We start from the raw sequence: 21,404 nt of genomic DNA on the forward strand, positions 1-21,404 counted from the left end.
AAACCCCCCAAAATTGAGCCTATTTTGAAAACTACACCCCTTATGGAATTTATCTAGGGGTAGAGTGAGCATTTTGACCCACAAATTTTTTTGCAGAATTAATTGGAAATAGGCTGTGAAAATGAAAATCTAAATTTTTTTCCCATAAAATATCGTTTTAGCTTAGATTTTTGCATTTTCACAAGAGCTGAAGGAGAAAAAGCACAATATTTGTAAAGCAATTTCTCCTGAGCACGGCAATATCCCATATGTGGACATAAATTGCTGTTTGTACCCACGGCAGGGCTTAGAAGGAAAGGAGCATTATTTGGCTTTTGGAGCTCAAATTTTGCTGAAATGGTTTGCGGCGCCATGTCATATTTGCAAAGCCCCTGCGGTACCAAATCAATGGAAACCCCCAACAGTGACCCCATTCGGGAAACTACACCCCTGAAGGAATTTATTGAGGTGTATAGCGAGCATTTTGACACCACTGTTTTTTTGTTTTTTTTTTGCAGAATTTAGTGTAATTATGCTGTAAAATTAAAAATTACATTTTTTTTAATAAAACGTGGAAATTTTCAATTTTTACAAGGAAAACCAATTTCTCCAGATTACGGCAATATCCATATGTGGTAATAAACTGCTTTTTGGACCCACAGCAAAGCTCAGAATGGAAGCTCAAATTTTGCAGGAATAATTTTTGAGTGTCCTGTTGTATAGTGTATAGTGAGCATTTAGACCCCACAGGTTTTTTGCTGAACATAGTGGAATTAGGCCATAAAAATGAATATCAACATCTTTTACACTAAAATGTTGCATTTTTTTCATTTCCACAAGGGACAAAAGGAGAAAAAGCACCCAAACTTTTGTAAAGCAGTTTCTCCCGAGTACGGCAATACCCCACATGTGGTCATACACTGCTGTTTGGACACACTGCAGCGCTCAGAAAGGCAGGTACCAGGGTACAGTGGAAGCCCCCAAGAAGTGACCCCATTTTCAAAACTACACCCCTCAAGGAATTTATCATTTGCCTGTACATATGACAGGGCTCAGAAGTGAAGAGTACCATGCGTATTGGAGACCTATTTTGGTGATTTTCACAGCATTGGCCCACAATTGCAGGACTCCGAGGTCATCCCCCAAGTAGTGACCCTTATCTTGGAAACTACTAAAGTAGGGCATATTAACCCCTTAAGGACGTAGCCACTTTTGGACCAAATGACAGAGCCTCATTTTTTAAATCTGACGTGTGTTACTTTATGTGGTAATAACTCGGGAATGCTTTTACCTATCCAAGCGATTCTGAGACTGTTTTCCCGTGACATATTGTACTTTGTTAGTGAAAAAATTTGGTCAATATATTCAATATTTTTGTGTGAAAAACACCAAAATGTAGAGAAAATTTGCAAAAAATTAGCATTTTCTAAATTCAAATGTATCTGCTTGTAAGACATATAGTTATACCACACAAAATAGTTACTAGCAAACATTTCCCATATGTCTACTTTAGATTGGCATCATTTTTTGAACATGCTTTTATTTTTCTAGGACGTTACAAGGCTTATAAGTTTAGCAGCAATTTCTCACATTTTCAAGAAACTGTTTTTTTAGGGAACAGTTCAGTTGTGAAGTGGCTTTGAGGGCCTTATATATTAGAAACCCCCACAAATCACCCCACTTTAAAAACTGCACCCCACAAAGTATTCAATACAGCATTCAGAAAGATTTTTAACCCTTTAGGCGTTTCACAGGAATTAAAGCAAAGTAGCGGGGAAATTTACAAATTTAATTTTTTTTTGCAGAAATTGCATTTTAATCCATTTTTCCTGTAATACTGAAGGTTTTTACCGGAGAAGCACAACTGAATATTTATTGCCCTGATTCTGCAGTTTTTAGGAATATCCCACATGTGGCCCTAGTGCGCTACTGAAGCAAAGGAGCACCTAGAGGATTTTAGGGCCTACCTTTTATTAGATTATATTTCAGGCACCATATCAGGTTAGAAGAGGTCTTGTGGTGCCGAAACAAAGGAAACACCCCAAAAAATACCCCATTTTGGAAACTACACCCCTTGAGGAATTCATCTAGGGGTGTAGTGAGCATTTTGACCCCACAGGTGTTTCATAGATTTCATTAGAATTGGGCAGTGAAAATGAAAAATTACATTATTTTCTAATAACATGTAGCGTTACCTCAAAATGTTTTCTTTTTTCAACAAATTAATGAGGAAAAGCACCCCAACATTTGTAAAGCAACTTCTCCAGAGTACGGAAATACCAAACATGTGGTCATAAACTGCTGTTTGGGCAAGCGGCAGAACTTGAAAGGGAAGGCACGCCATTTGGCTTTTGGAGCGCTGATTTTGCTGGATTCATTTCTCTGCACCATGTTGCATTTGTAAAGCGCCTAAGGTACCAGTACAGTGGAAACCCCCCAAAAGTGATTCCATTTTGGAAACTACACCCCTTAAGGAATTCATCTAGGAGTGTAGTGAGCATTTTGACCCCACAGGTGTTTCATAGATTTCATTAGAATTGGGCAGTGAAAATTAAAAATTACATTATTTTCCAATAACATGTAGCGTTACCTCAAAATTTGTAATTTTTTTTCAACAAATAAATGAGGAAAAACACCCCAACATTTGTAAAGCAACTTCTCCAGAGTACGGAAATACCAAACATGTGGTCATAAACTGCTGTTTGGGCAAGCGGCAGGACTCGGAAGGGAAGGCACGCCATTTAGCTTTTGGAGTGCTGGATTGATTTCTCTGCACTATGTCGCATTTGTAAAGGTACCAGTGCAGTGGAAACCCTCCAAAAGTTACTCCATTTGGGAAACTACACCCCTCAAGGAATTCTTCAAGTGGTATAGTGAGCATTTTGACCCCACAGGTGTTGCATACACTGGGCAGTAAAAAATAAAATGTAGATTTTTTTCAAAGAAAATGTTGCTTTAGCCACAAATTCATCATTTTCACAAAGGGTTAAAAGAGAAAAAGCACCCACAGTTTGTTACGCAATTTCTCCTGAATACGGCAATACCCCATTTGTGGAGATACACTGCTGTTTGAGCACATGGCAGGGCTCAGAAGATAAAGAGCACCATGCAACATCTGAGGCCTACTACGATGGCATTTACTGCCCTGTGTCATGAAAACAGAGGATCTGGGGTATCAAAACATTAGAAACCCAGAAAAGTGACCCCATTTAGGAAACTAAACCCCTCAAAGAATTCATCTAGCAGTATAGTGAGAATATTTAGATTGTAATGTAACACCTTTCAAGGTATTCATCTAGGGGTATAGTGAGAATTTTTAATTTGTGAAGTGACAATCCTCTAGGTATTCATCTAGGAGTATAATAAGAAATACTTTAATTTTAGTAACTAAGGAGGGCAACCTGGAAATCCGGAAAACCCGCAATGGAGTGAGAGGGAATGGCAGGTCCCACTACCAACCTACCCACCATTCCATAAAATCCAGCCCAAAAAATAAATCAAATGCCTCAGCAAAAAAAGATTTGCGGAGACAACCAATCTCATCTGGATTTATTCCTCTCACCCAGATTTGCAACCTGGATGAGACAGACACTCCCTCGGGTCCTAGGTATAGTGAGAATTTTTAGTTTTGTTTTAGGTGTTTTTTGACAAATTTTAAATGGGGCTGGTCAGTAAAAAAATGAATAATTGGTCATGTCCAGTATTGGAGACAAAAAAAGTGAATGAAGAATAAATAAATAAAAAATCTAAGGAGGTATGGTATATTTTGAAACATTGTTTCATGCACAGGCCGGGATTTGTGGGACACGTCTCACAATGGTATGTGGTGTCCTTACGAATGCCTCGCTTGGCGCACACACAGCATTTTTTTTGGGGCTTCTGTTTTTTTTCAGTGGGGGGAATTTCTGTGGGGAAATGCTGGCCGGGAATTATCCTGCTGACGGAAGAGCCGGATGAACTGCCCTCCCCTTCCTGGTCACCAAACATCAGGGACTTTATGACCTTTTCCTGAAATTGCAGGAACGTATCCCCACTGCCAGCATATCTGCAAGGCGTTGTATAAAGCCATCTGTGTAAGATACACAGACAGCTTTTTATACCATACCTTGGTCTTGCGCATGGCGCTGTATGGTTTTATGACCTGGTCGGACAGGTCAACGCCACCCATATGTTTGTTGTACTCCTGTACACAATATGGTTTTGGGACTTGGGTGGTGGATCCGCATACAGGGACAAGGCTGCCTCTGCTGTCGTGTATGCTGGTCAGCATAAGGACGTCCCTTTTATCCTTATAGTTCAGGAGGAGCAGATCGTCGCTGCAGACAGCTCTGCTCTCTCCTAATTTTGGGATCTGACCCAGCAAATTTTTGGGGAGGCCCTTCTGATTTCTGCGGATTGTTCCGCACGCCAAGGTGGATCTGGACGAGAGAACTTTTAACAATGGGACACTGTTGTAAAAGTTGTCCAGATATAAATGATATCCTTTGCGGAGCAAAGGATAGATAAGATCCCATTCAATCTTTCCACTAATTCCTAGGAAAGGGGGGGGGGCATTCTGGGGGATCTATTTGGGAGTCTTAGCCTCGTAGACCCTAAAAGAGTACGTGTAACTGGTGGCACTTTCGCAGAGTTTGTACAGTTTTATGCCGTACCGGGCTCTTTTATTGGGTAGATACTGCCTGAAGTGCAGTCTACCCTTGAAGCTCACTAATGATTCGTCTACAGAAATATTTTGTTGGGGGGTATAAACTTGAGAAAAACTTTGGGAGTAGTGGGCAATCAATGGTCTTATTTTATACAGCCTATCAAAATGTGGGTCCTGTGGGGGTGGGCACTGACTATTGTCATTGTAATGAAGGAATTTTACGATGGCTTCGAATCGCATCCTTGTCATTACTGTGCGGTAAAGGGGGGTGTTATATAAAATATCAGGGGACCAATAGTCTCTAATACTGGGCTTTTTTATGAGCCCAAATCGTAAAAATAAGCCCCAAAACTTCCGCAATTCCACTGCGTTTGTGGGGGTCCAATTTTGGCCTCTCCCATAAAATGAGTTGGGATTCTGGGCGATAAATTGTTCCGCATAAATGTTGGTCTGCTGGACAATTAATTCTAAAAGGGTGTCTGGAAAAAAAAACGTTAAAATAATCAATGGGGCTAAAATCCGTAGTGTCAATTTGAATGCCTGAGGGGGCTGTAAACTCAGGCACCTGGGGGGTATAATTGTCCGCAGATACCCATGTCATATCAGGCAGAGCAGGACCTACGGCTCTTCTGCGCCAACTGGGGGGTGCAGACTCAGTCACTGGATGCAGAGGAAGATGGAAGCACGAACTGTGCTTCACCTTCACTTGCGCTGTCCGTATCAGAACACATCATTTGATACGCTTCCTCGGCTGTGAAGACTCTTTTGGCCATAATTTTGTTCAGCTACTAACTAACTATCTTTTTTTGTAACTTTTTTTAAAAAAAAATGTTTTTACATTTTTTTTTAATTTTATTAAACTTTTTTTAACAAAAAATAAACAGCGCTACTCTCAACTGCGCAATGAGAACAGCAACCCTGCTGTATTCAAACAGTAAGCGTACCCTACCTACCAGGGGGAAAACTAAATGAGACGTGGCATTGCTACCTAACGGAACTCGGGCAGTGGGCAATCTAGCGACACAGTAGGGTGATGGCGACCAGGTACTGCGACAGGTGATCGCTGGGCACAGATGACATGGCAGAAGGACACTGTGGGTGACTGAAATTATATAATTATATATCTTACAACCAGTGGGCACCAAAGGTGGTGATCACTGGTCAGTGGGCACAACAGGGGCAGATCGCTGGGCTTTGTTTTTTTTTTTTAACACAAAAAGTGTTCACTCTGCATAGTTCACTCTGTTCACTGGCGTCCGACTCTAACAAGCTCTCCGACAGGAATGAGCTTGTCAGAGCCGGAGATGCCGGCAACACACTCCTCCTGCACTGTGATTTGCCTGTCAGTACTGACTGGCCAATCACAGCTCATGCCGGCACAGGACCACTTTGATTGGTCCTGTGCCGCGAGTCCTGCTCGGCAACGGTCTATGACAGTTGTGATCAGGACGCTGTCACCATGTCTGTTGACATGGTGACAGTTTGAGGCTTAGGCGTAACTGTACGCCCTATTGCGGGAAATGACTTTGATTTCGGACGTACAGTCACGCCCAATCGCGTTAAGGGATGTAGTGAGAATTTTGAACCGACGTGTTTTTTCATTCCAAACGAATGCATAGCGGATGGTGCAAAGTACAAATGACAATTTTCCGCTAATATGCTATTTTAGTGCACAATATGTTGTGCCCAGTTTGAGTCACTGAAGACAAATTCCTCATAAAATGTTAAGGGAGTTTCCCCAAGTACGGCTATGCCATATATGTGGATGTAAACTGCTGTTTGGGCACACTGTAGGGCTCAAAAGGGAGGAAGTGCCATTTGGAGCGCATATTTTGCTTGGTAGTTTTTCTGTTTGGGGTATTGCTGGTATTTCAGTTTATAATATGGGGCATATGTAATCTGTGCGGAGAACATCAGGGCATAATAAGAGGCTATAATATTGCAGTTAATATATAATAATTCATAGATATGTGGCCGGTGTCGCACTGACAAATGGTGCCAGATGTTATCCGCTTTTGGAACACTCTGCACATTTTGCGTTGCCATATTCTGAGAGCCAGAACTTCTTTATTTTTTGGCAAGCAAGGTGACCAAAAACAAGCAATTCCGGCAGTTTTTTTTTTCTTTTTTACAGTGTTTACCGTGGGCTATAAATGACATTTCACTTTATTCTGCAGGTCGATATGCTAATAGTGGTACCATACATATATAGGTTTTTTTTTTTTATGGTTTACAGCATTTGCACAATAAAATCTTTTTTTCTTTTTTATATAATTAATTTTTTGTTACTATATTCTCAGAGCCATAACTTTTTTTTATTTTTCATCAAAAACGCTGTGTAAGGGCTTGTTTTTTTGCAGGATGTGTTGTAGTTTTTATTGGCACTGCTTTGGGGTAAATACAACTTTTTGATCACCTTTTATTCTATGTTTTGTGAGGGACGGTGACCAAAAAAATAGCGATTCTGGCATTATTTTTTATTACATTCTTACAGTGTTCACCATGCGGGAAAAATAACATTATAGTTTTTTTTTTTTTTTAAAACATCATTTTTATTAACATTTTTTCACTTTTTTACAGACATTTCACAGAAAAATTGAGTTACAATTTGAATCTCGCATACTTGCGAATATAACTAACACAACATAAAATAACATAACATATACTCATGGCATATCTTTTTGCATCTGTCCAGCGACTAAAAACGCTAACAACCTGACTTCCCCTATCCCCGAACACGACCCAGGCCGTCAGATAATATCTCCGTCCCATCCATTCCCCTTCTATTATCTAGGTTCCATTTGTAAGCCTCCTAATGTGCCTGCCAGAAATTGCGTGTGATACCATGCTGTGTGTCTAAAGGGCGTAACAATTTCCTCCACCTCAGTCGCTGTGCATTGCGTTTCTATAAATATTTGCCATTTAGCAAATAACTTCTTGGTTCCCGTTTCTTTCCTTCTTTCTACCTCCACCCGTTCGAGAGCTAGTAATTGTTTCAAGCTAGTCACGATCATGTCGAGACCCGGTGTATCCGCTTCCAGCCATTTACACAGAAGGCACCTCAAGGCCACCAGCAAAATTGTGTGCACCAAGGGGAGCGGAGATCTCGCTCCTCGAGCCCCCTCTTCCTCTGGCGGTCGCGCCTGATGGAACAGCAGCGCTTGAGGTGTCATCGGAAGTTTCACCTTCCAATGATCCACAATATATCTGCGTACCATCTCCCAGTATCGTTCAGTCTGAACACAGCTCCATACTCCGTGCCACAAATTTGACAGGGGTGTGTTGCATTTGGGACAGCTCGTAATGCGATCGGGGAAGGACTGCGAGGGTAAAATATTAAAGCCATATATGGCCGAATGTATTGGTTTCAAATAGGTTTCCCTCCAGCTCTCGTTCACTATCACCTTCCGTACCGTCTCCCAACCCTCCAATATGGTCTCTCCTATTGCCGGAACTTGCGTCCATCGTTCCCATATTTTGAACATAGCCCGTGGGCGTGGGCGGACAAAATAATCCCCGAGTGCACTATACAACCTCGAGATAGTCGCCCGAAGAACCGTTGGGCCTATGACCTCATCCAGAGTATGAGTGGTAGCTTCCTTATTCAAATCTCTGAGCCTAGAGGTACAGAACGACCGCACCTGGAAAACTTGTATAAAATCAGCATTAACATTAACATTGCCCTCTAATGGATTGAGTTTAGCTCTGATTTCCGACCCTGTTAACCATCTCCTTTCCTCTTTATGCATAAGATCCCCTGCGTTACTAATACCTGCTTCCCCCCAAGAGGCAAATCTACTCCTACTGTCTACTCCCGGCAGGAACTCCGGGTGTCCCCACAGCGGCATGTGTTTGGAGAGCAGGTGAGGCAAGCCAAAACATTTACGAACCGCTTTCCAGGCCAGGACTGTGTCTCTCAGGACAATGGAGGTTTTAAGACGGCACGGAAGGGAGGCCACTCTACAATGCAATAATGCTTTTAAGTTCCAGGGTGAGGCGTACTCCCCTTCCAGCTCTAAGTTGGAATAATGGCTCGTTTCATGAAGCCAATCCACTGCATGACGAAAAAGACATACCACATTGTATCCCCTAATGTTGGGAAACTTCAGTCCCCCCTCCTGCTTGCCCATCATGAGTTTAGTAAGTGCAATACGAGGCCTCTTTCCTGCCCATACAAATTTTGTGAATGCGGAGTTCAGTTTGGAGACATCCCCATGTTTCAGCAAGAGCGGGAGCGTTTGAAAGGGATATAACAGTCTGGGGAAACTAACCATCTTGATTAGGTGGCACCTCCCCAGCAGGGATAGAGGTAACTGGCGCCATCTGGCGAGTTCCGCCTGTATTTTTTTGAACAGCGGTGGATAATTCAGACCATATAGAGTTTCAGGCCCCTTCCCTATCTTAATGCCTAGATAAGTTATGCATTGTTTCACCGGGGATATTCCGCATCCCAAGGACTGCCAAAATGCCCCGGGTAACGGTTTGCCCAACTCCAGCAGTTCACTTTTAGCCATATTGATTTTGTATCCCGAGCATTGCTCAAAGTCCTGCAAAAAATGAAAGACCGGCATTAAGTGTTCTTGGGGATTTGACATAAACAGTATAACATCGTCAGCAAACAAGGCTAACTTGACTGCCCGAGACCCCACCTGGATACCTTTAAATACTGCGGACTCTTCCAGAAACCTAGCCATAGGTTCCAGTGCTAGATTAAATAAAAGTGGCGACAGTGGGCATCCTTGCCGGGTTCCTTTATGCAATTGGAAGGGAGCCGATAAAAACCCTGAGGAGTAGACGCGCGCTTGGGGATTATTATAGACCCCTTTCAAAAAGATCCGAAAGGCTCCCTGGATCGTCATCTTATCCAGCACCATCCCCAGCCATTCCCATTGTATGTTATCAAAAGCTTTCTCTGCGTCTAGCGCCAAGAGTGCCGGTCGGGCCCCTGGCTGAGGATCGTGCCTTACTGTTTCTAGGACCGTCAACACCTTACGCAGATTAGTCACTGCCGCCCTACCCTTTACAAACCCCACTTGAGATTTCCCCACCAATGCTGGCAAATATATGGCCAAGCGGTTAGCTAAGATTTTTGTAAGTAGCTTCTGGTCTTGATCTATCAATGAGATCGGGCGATATGACCCCGGGTCAAGAGGATCTTTCCCCTTCTTGGGCAGCACCTTTATATGCGCTATTTTGGCCCCCGCTGGGAAAGTACCGGTCTCTAGTAAAATATTATAATACTCCACTAAAGTGGGGCTGACTTCCTCTCTTAGTGACTTATAAAATTCTCCCATGAACCCATCCGGCCCCGGGGCCTTTCCGTTATGTAAGGTCCTGATTGTGCTCGTGAGTTCCTCCACCGTGATTTCTGCGCTCAGCAAATCGTTCTGCTCCTGCATGAGCCCAGGTAACTTTACCTTCTCCAAGAATTCCCTACCTTTTTGAGGGTCAATGTGCGTGTCCGAATACAGAGCTTGATAATACGTACACAGAATAGTGTTAATTTTTTTCGGATCCGCTGTAGGGATTCCGTCGGCGTCTCTAAGGGATAAAATGTGTGACGGTGAATACCTCCCCCTCGCCAGGCGTGCTAGTAATTTGCCCGCTTTGTTGCCAAAGCGCATAAGGTCAGCATCAAATTGAGACCGATAGATGCTTTCTCTTTTATCTAACCATTGATCAAATTGTCGCTTGGCTGCACTCCATGCCTCCCCCAGAGACGCCGACGGATGTTGTAAAAATGCCGTATATGCACACCTTAATCGCTCGCTTGCCGTCTTGTACCCCTCATTGGTCTTACGTTTCAGATTGGCCATAAATTGTATAATTTTCCCGCGAATTACTGCTTTTGCTGTACGCCAATACAACGACGGGTCCGTACGGTGTGACGCATTATCCCCTTCAAATTCCGTCCACCATCCCCTTAGTTTTTGTAAAAATTCTTCGTCCGTCGCCAGAAATGAGGGAAACTTCCATATAAAATCCATTCCCTTAGCTACTGTGTCAGCCAGAGTAATGGTAATCGGGGAGTGGTCAGAGATGACAAGATCTTCTATCGTCGCGTCGCGCAATCTGCGGGAACAAGCTTCGTTCACCAGTAAGTAATCAATACGCGACCACGATTTGATGTACGTGCGAAAAATGAGTATACTCCCTAGCATCAGGATGTAAACTCCTCCAGGCATCTGCCAGGGCAGTGTGTCTTAAAAAATCCGGTAAGATCCTATCCCTCTGTTTCTGTGAAGCAGCCCCTACACTTCTATCTTCCCTAAAGGACCTTACAGTATTAAGGTCTCCCCCTAATATCAATAATTTTGTGCGATCCTGCTGGAGTTGGGCTTCCAATTTGTCAAAAAAACCTGTGCTGGCCGCATTTGGCCCATAGACATTATGGATACTAATAGTTTCCCCTGCATGTTCCACCACTAGATGGACCCAACGCCCCTCATCATCACGTTCCTGGGACACCAATGTGAAAGCAAAATTTTTATGTATCAATATTATAACTCCCGCCTTGCCATCTCTTGCCGGCGAGCCAAAAACGTGGCCCACCCAGAATTTTTGTAAATATTTAAATTCTAACTCGGTAAGGTGAGTTTCCTGTAACAGGGCTACATCTGGATGCAATCTCTTCATATGTCGTAAGAGTTTGGTCCGTTTCTGTGGGGATCTGAGCCCCTTAACATTCCATGAGACTATTTTCATGTTATTGGACTATGTCTAAGATGAGCTAAGGTGTCAAAAAGCCGTGATCGGTTCGAGGAGTCGGATCCATCTTTCCCTAATCGCCATGTATAAACATAGAAAACATGGCCAGAACACGGCCTATCAAACAAAGCTAAACTCCAACTCAAAGCCAACAGACCTTGTTGAAAAGGAATATAAAAAACGCCTGTGCCAAGGGCGGTCACCCCCCTAGTACACATTGGCATAGGAAACTTCACTTTTTTCTGTTGTGCACTAACACGTCCCTCCCTCCCCCTCCCCCTCCCTCCCAGACCTGCGTAGCCGAGATTACAAATCACTTATCGTGATCAAGCTGCACCAGCCCTTCGCCAACCAACCATTTCTTGCAGCCGATACTCGGTCTTCTATCAAAGGGTCACGCCCTTCAGCTGTCGCTCAGATTACCACATACTATATTGACCTGAACACTGCTTCACTTCAACGTTGCCCCAAACAACTACCCAAATAAACCCCTTCAGGAGAGAACCGACCTTGTGGAACTCTCAGAGTATCCCACCAGTGAGCGTGCTTATAACTTAGAACAGGCCCTAACTCTTATTCCAACCCCCTGCAATATGAATACAGCATTATATCAGTATGCATACATTTTGATCTGAGGACATTTAACAACAGACTAAAATGCTGTAGTAACAAACAAACATATGCAATCATCAAGCATTATCTGTAATAACTGGCAACTTATCTGCTCAAGATCGGATCGGAACCTGCAAGTGGTCTACATCGTCCTCAGAACCCTCTCTCTAAGACATAAAGGTCCTATAAAAACTTCGCTCTTCAATCAGGAGACGTGGACCTGGTACGGCCCCGTGACCGTCTCTGCGGCTTCGGAGAATCCCCTCTGTTCCTGGATCTTCCTCCGCGTACTCTTCCGGGCGTGGGTAGTAAAGCTTCTGCCCAGGTCCTCTCCATATCCAAGCGACTCCTTCCGACTTCTCTCGGCTTGCGACGTGGGCTGTGTTCTGGATTGCGTTGCTCCTCGTGCGGGGAGCGGCTTCCACATAGCTCTGCCCGCGCGTCCTCCGCCTCTTTTGCTGTATTGAATGTCGCGGTCCGGCCGTTGGCTTGAAACACCCGCAAGATGGCTGGATACTGCAGATTAAAACGTACTTTCGCTTGGAACAGCTCGGTACAAATCTTGCTGAAGGAACGCCTGCATTTTGCGACCTCCGTAGAATAGTCCTCGAAAAGTAGCACTTTCATGCCCATTATCTCCAAGGGCCGAGTTCTGCTGCGATATGCCTTCATCAGTGCCACCTTGTCATTGTAATCCAACAGTTTAAAGATGACTTGTCTGGGGCGATACGAACTGCTGCTGCTGTTGTCTGCTGCTGGAAGATTTCTAGGGTCTGGCCCCACCCTATGCGCCCTTTCCACCCGACATGGGCGCTGGAGGCCCAATGCTGCTGGCAATGATCTCTCACATAGACGTTGCAACTCAGAAGGGACCACCGCTTCTTTCAGGCCCACAATTCGCAGGTTGCTCCTCCTGGAGCGATTTTCCAGATCCTCTACTTTGTCTCCCAACTGAGTGGTATTAGACAACACCGCTTTAAGTTTGGACTGCAAGCGTTCATTTTCATCCTCTAGCAGCGTTACCCGTTGCTCTAATTCATTAGTCCTGGACGTTACTTGTGCCAGATCCGCATGCATGCGGGTAAGAGACGCTTGCACCGTTTTTTCCAGTGCTTTCTGCAGGTCAGGGGCTATCCGCTTAGCCACTTCATGGGCTAGTGCTATATAATCCACAGGTACTGGTTGCAAAGAGGCTATGGGCTCTGCCTGGCTTGAAATTGGGGACATTGGCTGAGGCTGCAGCAGTTCCTCATCCTGTGAATACAGCGGGGGAGTAGTGGCGGGAAACGCCGCCATCTTACCTCCCCTGTCCACACCCGCGGCTCGATCCTCCATGGCTGGCTTGTGCGCGCTCCGGAGGAGATATCTTTCCATATACCCCTGGGTACGTTCCTGTGCGAAGGGCCGGTGTCACTGAGCTGTTTTTCGCCACCGAAGTGACTTTTGCAGATGAGCAGGCTAGTCGGGAGCGGGAGCTCAGTCACACGCGTCCTGCATCGCCAGCGCCGGAACCGGAAGTCAACATTATAGTTTTACGGTTTGGGTTCTTACGGACGCGGTGATACCAAATAGGTGTACATTTTCCTATAATAGAAAATACTTTTATTTTTACACTTTTATTAACTCCCCCCCTCCACTTGGAGACATGAAGGCCTACACTTCTGATCTTTACTCTAATACATTGCACTACCCACATAGTGCAATGCATTAGAGCCGTCAGCTATTCACTGACAGCACACCTATAATGTCCCGCCTCCGAGCGGGGCCTAATAGGCTTCTATACATGGCAGAGCAGGAGGCCATTGTTAGACCTCCGGGTGCCATAGCAACAATCGGCAACGCTGCGCATCACAGCGATGCGGATAGGCTAAAAATCACTAAGATGCTGCCATTACAGCACGGTTTCAGCTGTAACATACAGCGGACACCAGCGGCTGATGTCGCAGGCTCAGCTTCTCAGCCTGCGCCATCTTGTTTCTGGGGACAGAATCCTTTTAGACCCCGCCTCCGAGCGGGACCTAACAGGCTTTTGTATTTGGCAGACAGGAGGCCAATTAGACCTCCGGTCTGCCGGAGCAGTCATCGGAGCCTCTCGGTAAGGCTGGGTTCACACGAGCATGTTACATCCGTAATGGACGGAACGTATTTCGGCCACAAGTCCCGGACCGAACACACTGCAGGGAGCCGGGCTCCTAGCATCATAGTTATGTACGACACTAGGAGTCCCTGCCTCGCTGCAGAACAACTGTCCCATACTGTAATCATGTTTTCAGTATGGGACAGTAGTTCCACGGAGAGGCAGGGACTCCTAGCATCGTACATAACTATGATGCTAGGAGCCCGGCTCCCTGCAGTGTGTCCGGTCCAGGACTTGCGGACGAAATACGTTCCATCCATTACGGACGTAACATGCTCGTGCGAACCCAGCCTGACATTGCTGGGGTCCGATCTGCTGGTAAAACCCACATAGATGCAGAGCTCGCTTTTGAGCGCTGCATTTTAGGGGTTAATCAGCCAGATTTGAGACAAGCTCCGGTCCTGGCCATGCAGCAGGGTGTCCGCTGCAATATACAGCCGATACCTGCTGGCGATGGTGCAGGCTCATCTTCTGTGCATCCACAGAGGGCACTGTGGCAGCATCTGCAGAGGGCACTGTGGCAGCATCTGCAGAGGGCACAGTGGCAGCATCTGCAGAGGGCACAGTGGCAGCATCTGCAGAGGGCACAGTGGCAGCATCTGCAGAGGGCACAGTGGCAGCATCTACGGGTGGGTGTGTGGCACTATCTACAGAGGGCTGTGTGGCACTATCTACAGAGGGCTCTGTGGCACTATCTACAGAGGGCTCTGTGGCACTATCTACAGAGGGCTCTGTGGCACTATCTTAAAAAGGGGCTGCCCAATCTTGACATTTGTGTGTCTGCCAAACGCTGCCAATTGAGCCGCCAGACTACATTTAGCGACACCTTGACTGGAAAACTGGATTATTGAAATGCGGCCCATCAACTTCTATTTTTTTTTATATATGTGGCCCACTTACCCGGCCGAGTTTGAGACCCCTGTCCTAGACCGTCTTACCAATACGATATCAAAAGTCGTTCCTCCAGAAATTCTAGCAGTAGGGTATCCTTTCCTCTGTTCTTGATGTTCAAAACAGTGAGGGATCAGACAAAATGCTGCCAATCAACACATGAGCAAATTCAACACAATTGACATTTGTGAACTTCTATTGAATCAAGCAGGAGTTGGTCACATTCATTTCAAACATCTACAAACCCCACGCTGCCGGGGTATAGCTTTTGATTCATACAACCTGTGATGTATTTTAGTGATCATTTCTTTAGGGGCCCTGGGTGTGAGCTAATACCAATGTCCTTCACTGTAATTTGTGTAAGTAGTTATATTACTAAGACACAGATGGCAATTGGGGTATGTGTAAGGGTCATTCATTGAACACAGGTTTTTATTTTACAACAGTATTCAATCCGGCATTCTGATGTAATGCTAAAACAGACCGACTTTGGATGTTATGCTACATCAAAGTCCATGCTGCATTAGCAAATGTGTGCTAGAAAGAGCCTGTACCGATTCCCACCTTATGCCAGTCTGACAGTGCATACAACTGGTGGTTTTTAGGGACCTTTACACACAGTATTACAAGTTGGCAGTGTGCTAAAAGCATGTCAATGGTTATTCAAAACATTCAAAGTTTTCCCTATTGCACTGGATTCTCCATTTATCAGTACTTATCCATTGAAGCCCTTGTGGTACTACAGGATATTACTCACAAATATCCAACTTTTGTCACCATCAGTACTTCCCAGCCATTAACTCAGAGGAAACGGGTAACAGGATAACTATTGATCCGTAAAGATTTTACACAACAAAGTAACAAATGACATTACTACAGAGCAGCACAAGTATTTTCTCACTGTCCAAGTTGCAATCCTTTCATTTCAAAAACTTCACGCGAGTTACAACTTCTCTCAACCATGCGCTACGTCACCACATTCCAAAGGAGGAGGTAATCACTGCTCACAGCTTTTTTTGATTAACAATGTAATTGCCGACAAAAATTCTCTCGTCTTTCATATCTTCAACAACTCAAGATCACGAACGCACCTGCGATCTTTCATCACACAAAGTTTAAACATACCTTTTTGGATCCATCCTTTCATACCATTACTGGATAAAGTGCCCCGTCCAGAAGATGTGACGTTATGACAGCTAAATTCCAAGGTTTACGCAATACATGTGTGAATGGTGTAAGAATAAGCTTCTTATCTACCATCTCGATCTTTTTTTTAATTCACAAATGTAAAGCCCGACCTCTTCAGCGACAGCTTATCAGACGTGCAATCTCCCAGGTTTTTCGGCACCACCACTGTTGGGGAAGCCAATGGCTCAATATATATTAGACAAATTTAGACGAGTGTTTCAACAGACACTCATGCCAGGAACTTTATCGATATGAGAGAAGACAAATTAAACACACAGACATCGCTTGTATGCTCAAAATACTTATTGCTAAACTCAATTACAATAATATAATTCAAAAGTGGTGTAGGCTTGAGGTTAACCAATCAGAGGCAATGTGCCGATAATTCTCTTTTAGCCAATAGCATACCCAAAAAATATTTCAAATGCATTATAATTCTTCATCATCAGGTAACACCTGGTTTATTTCTATTGGCAAGAAAATTCTTCATTATTCTTTCCCATGAGGCCACATCAGTGTATATTTTATTCTCACCAAATTCCTTTCTTTGTTATGAATAGTCTGTTCATAAAATTGCAACAAAATCAGCATTCACATACTTGTCTTATGATTATCTTAACGCACCGGATGAGTTTTATTCACTAAATGGATTCTTTAACCCCTTCCCGCTCCTTGACGTACTATTACGTCATGGCAGCTGTATCGTTCGCGCTCCATGCCGTAATAGTACGTCTCGGGAGTAACGGCCGTTTCGGCCGTCCTCCCGACACATACAGGAGCTGTGACGCTGCTGTCTTGTTCAGCAGCTGTCACAGCTCCTACAGCGGGGACCGATCGCTGTGTCCCCGCTGATTAACCCCTTAAAAGCCGCGTTCTATAGAGATCGCGGCTTTTTAGGGGTTAAGCTGCCATCGCCGGCCTGCTACGCGACAGCGGCCGGCGATGGTGACTATGGCAACCGGACACCAAACAATGGCGTCCGGCTATGCCATAGACGGAAGCCTAGTGGGTCCTGACAACGTCAGGACCCACTATGCTTGCTGTCAGTGAGTAGCTGACAGTTCTAATACACTGCACTACGCATGTAGTGCAGTGTATTAGAATAGCGATCAGGGCCTCCTGCCCTCATGTCCCCTAGTGGGACAAAGTAATAAAGTAAAAAAAAAGTTAAAAAAAGATGTGTAAAAATAAGAAAATAAAAGTTTTAAAAGTAATAAAAGTAAAAGTCCCACTTTTTCCCTTATCAGTCATTTATTATTAATAAAAATATATAAACAAACAAATAAACTATACATAATTGGTATCGCCGCGTCCGTAACGGCCTGAACTACAAAATTATTTTGTTATTTATCCCGCACGGTGAACGCCGTAAAAAAAAATATTAATAAACCGTACCACAATCACAATTGTTTGGTCACTTCACCTCCCAAAAAATGGAATAAAAAGAGATCAAAAAGTCGCATGTACCTAAAAATGGTACTGATGGAAAATACAGTTCGTTACGCAAAAAATAAGTCCTCGCACGGCTTTATTGATTGAAAAATAAAAACGTTCTGGCTCTTAGAATAAGGTAACACAAAAAGTGAATGATTGCACAATAAAATACGTTTTGTAAACAAACGCCATAAGACATAAAAAAAAACTATAAACATCTGGTATCGCCGTAATCGTATCGCCCCGCAGAATAAAGTGAATATATCATTTATAGCGCACGGTGAACGCTGTAAAAAAAAAAGTATACAAAAACAATAGTAGAATTGCTGTTTATTAGTCACCACGCCACCTAAAAATGGAATAAAAACTGATCAAAAAGCCGCATGCACCCCATGAAAACTACAATGGATTCCTCAAGGGGTCTAGTTTCCAAATTGGGGTCACTTTTGGGGGGTTTCCAATGTTTTGGCACCACAAGACCTCTTCAAACCGGACATGGTGCCTAATCAAAAAGAGGGCTCAAAATCCGCTAGGTGCTCCTTTGCTTCGGAGGCCGGTGCTTCAGTCCATTACCGCCCGAGGGCCACATGTGGGATATTTCTCTAAACTGCAGAATCTGGGCAATAAGTATTGAGTTGCGTTTCTCTGATAAATCCTTTTGTGTTATAAAAAAAATGGTATAAAAAGAGTAAATTTCACCTCTACTTTGCTCTAAATTTCTGTGAAACACCTAAAGGGTTCATAAACTTTCTACATGCTGTTGTGAATACTTTGAGGGGTCTAGTTTCTAAAATGGGGTGTTTGATAGGGGTTTCTAATATATGGGCCCCTCAAAGCAACTTCAGAAATGAACTGGAACCTAAAAAAATAAATAAATGAGGCAATACTTCGCTTCTTGCATTATACTGATAATGAGCAGTGCCCACCCCGAGATGACCCCAGTTTTGACCGTTTGTATAAACGGAGACCCCTATTAGACCGTTCCAGTGCCCGGTTTTCCCAAGCATACACCCCCGAGAAGTGTTTTTCTATTGATGAGTCCCTGGTACATTTTAAAGGGAGGGTTCAATTCCGCCAGTACCTGCCAGGTAAGAGGGCAAGGTATGGCGTGAAGATGTATAAGCTGTGCGAGAGTGCATCAGGGTATACCTACAGGTTTAGGATATATGAAGGAAAGGCCACCCCCAAACCAGACTGCATCCTGGACTACAATAGGTACATGGGAGGGATGGACTTGTCAAATCAAGTCCTGAAGCCCTACAGCGCCATGCGGTGTGGTATAAGAAGCTGGCCGGGCACATCATACAGATGGCTTTGTACAATTCGTATGTGCTACGTCGATGTGCAGGCCAGAGGGGAACTTTCCTGGAATTTCAAGATCTAATCTTTAGGGACCAGGAAGGGGGGGCACCCAGTACTTCTGGAAGCGAGGCCACACGCATCGTACCAGGGCAACACTTTCCAGGAGAAGTTCCCCAAACCGGTGGAAAGGGAAAGAGTCAAAAGAGGTGCAGAGTCTGCTATAAGAGGGGGATAAGGAAAGTCACAATATACCAATGTGACACGTGTCCCGAAAAACCAGGGCTCTGTATAAAAGATTGTTTTAAAATGTATCATACATCCCTTGATTTTTAATTTACCCTGATGCACTCCGCACAGCTTACCGCCCTCATCTTTCCCTTCTGAGCCCTGCCGTATGCCCAGGCAGCTGATAACAGCCACATGTAGGGTATTGTCGTACCCAGGAGAACCCACATTACAATTTAAGGGGTGTATATCTCCGGTGGCGCATGCTGGGCACACTATATTGGACACTGAAATGGCATATACATATATAAAATTGCAAATCTCACACTGCACCATCTGCTGCGCATTATCTTTTACACAGTACCTGTGGGGTCAAAATGCTCACTACACCTCTAGATGAATGTCTTAAGGGTGTAGTTTTTAAAATGGGGTCACTTCTCGGGGGTTTCAACTGTACTGGTACCTCAGGGGCTTCTGCATACATGACTTAGCACCAGAAAAGCTCCAGTAGGCCAAATGGTGGTCCTTTTCTTCTGAGCCCTCCCATGGGCCCAAACGGCAGTTTATCACCACAAATGGGGTATTGCCGCACTAAGGACAAATTGGGCAACAAAATGGGGTATGTTGTTCCCTGTGAAAATAAGAAATTTTGATCAAAAATGACATCTTATTGGAAAAAATATAATTTTTTTCATTTCACAGCCCAATTCAAATAGGTGCTGTGAAAAACCTGTGCGGTCAAAATGATAACAAAAACCATAAATGAATTCCTTGAGGGGTGTAGTTTCCAAAATGGGGTCACTTCTGGTGCGTTTCCATTGCTTTGATACCTCTGGGGCTCTGCAAATGCGACATGGCACCCGAAAACCAATCCAGCAAAATCTGGACTCCAACAAACACATAGCGCTCCTTTCCTTCTGAGCCCTCCCATGGGCCCAAACGGCAGTTTATCACCACAAATGGGGTATTGCCGCACTAAGGACAAATTGGGCAACAAAATGGGGTATGTTGTTCCCTGTGAAAATAAGAAAATTTGATCAAAAATGACATTTTATTGGAAAAAATATCATTTTTTTCATTTCACAGCCCAATTCAAATAGGTGCTGTGAAAAAACTGTGCGGTCAAAATGATAACAAAAACCATAAATGAATTCCTTGAGGGGTGTAATTTCCAAAATGGGGTCACTTCTGGTGGGTTTCCATTGTTTTGATACCTCAACGCCTCTTCAAACCTGGCATGCTGCCTAAAATATATTCTAATAAAAAAAGAGGCCTCAAAATGCACTAGGTGCTTCTTTGCTTCTAGGGCTTGTGTTTTAGTCCACGAGCGCACTAGAGCCACATGTGGGACATTTCTAAAAACTGCAGAATCTGGACAATACATATTTAGTAGTGTTTCTCTGGTAAAACCTTCTCTGTTACTAAAAAAAAATTGAATAAAATTGAAATTCAGCAGAAAAAATTAAATTTGCAAATTTCATTTCCACATTGCTTTAATTCCTGTGAAATGCCTGAAGGGTTAAAAAACTTTCTATATGCTGTTTTGAATACTTTGAGGGGTCTAGTTTTTAAAATGGGGTGTTTTATGGGGGTTTCTAATACATAGGCCCCTCAAATCCACTTCAGAACTGAACTGGCACCTTCAAAAAAAGGCTTTTGAAATTTTCTTAAGAATATGAGAAATTGCTGTTTATGTTCTAAACCTTGTAACGTCCAAGAAAAATAAAATAATGTTCAAAAAACGATGCCAATCTAAAGTAGACATATGGGAAATGTGAACGAGTAACTATTTTGGGTGGTATAACAGTCTGTTTTTCAAGCAGATGCATTTAAATTCTGAAAAATGCTATTTTTTGTAAATTTTCTCTAAATTTTGCAATTTTTCACAAATAAAGACTGAATATATCGACCAAATTTTACCACGAACATGAAGCCCAAAGTGTCACGAGAAAACAATCTCAGAATCGCTTGGATAGGTTTAAGCATTCCGACGTTATTACCACATAAAGTGAAATATGTCAGATTTGAAAAATGGGCTCTGAGCCTTAAGGCCCAAACTAGGCTGCGTCCTTAAGGGGTTAAGACACAAAAATCTATAATTATTTTTTTTGCTCAAATAGCAGAGCCAAAAAAAGTCACTAAAAACGGTGTGCGTGTGGTCCTGGCCTCATTCAAAGTGATCCCTAGTAAGGGAAAAATAACTTTGCTATAAATGTAATTAGGAATAAAATACATATTATATGTACAGCCAGACGTTGATGGTGGAATGCTGCACAGTAAGAA

Source organism: Rhinoderma darwinii, chromosome 1, assembly GCF_050947455.1.
Source record: "Rhinoderma darwinii isolate aRhiDar2 chromosome 1, aRhiDar2.hap1, whole genome shotgun sequence".
In the NCBI taxonomy this organism is placed as follows: Eukaryota; Metazoa; Chordata; class Amphibia; order Anura; family Rhinodermatidae; genus Rhinoderma; species Rhinoderma darwinii.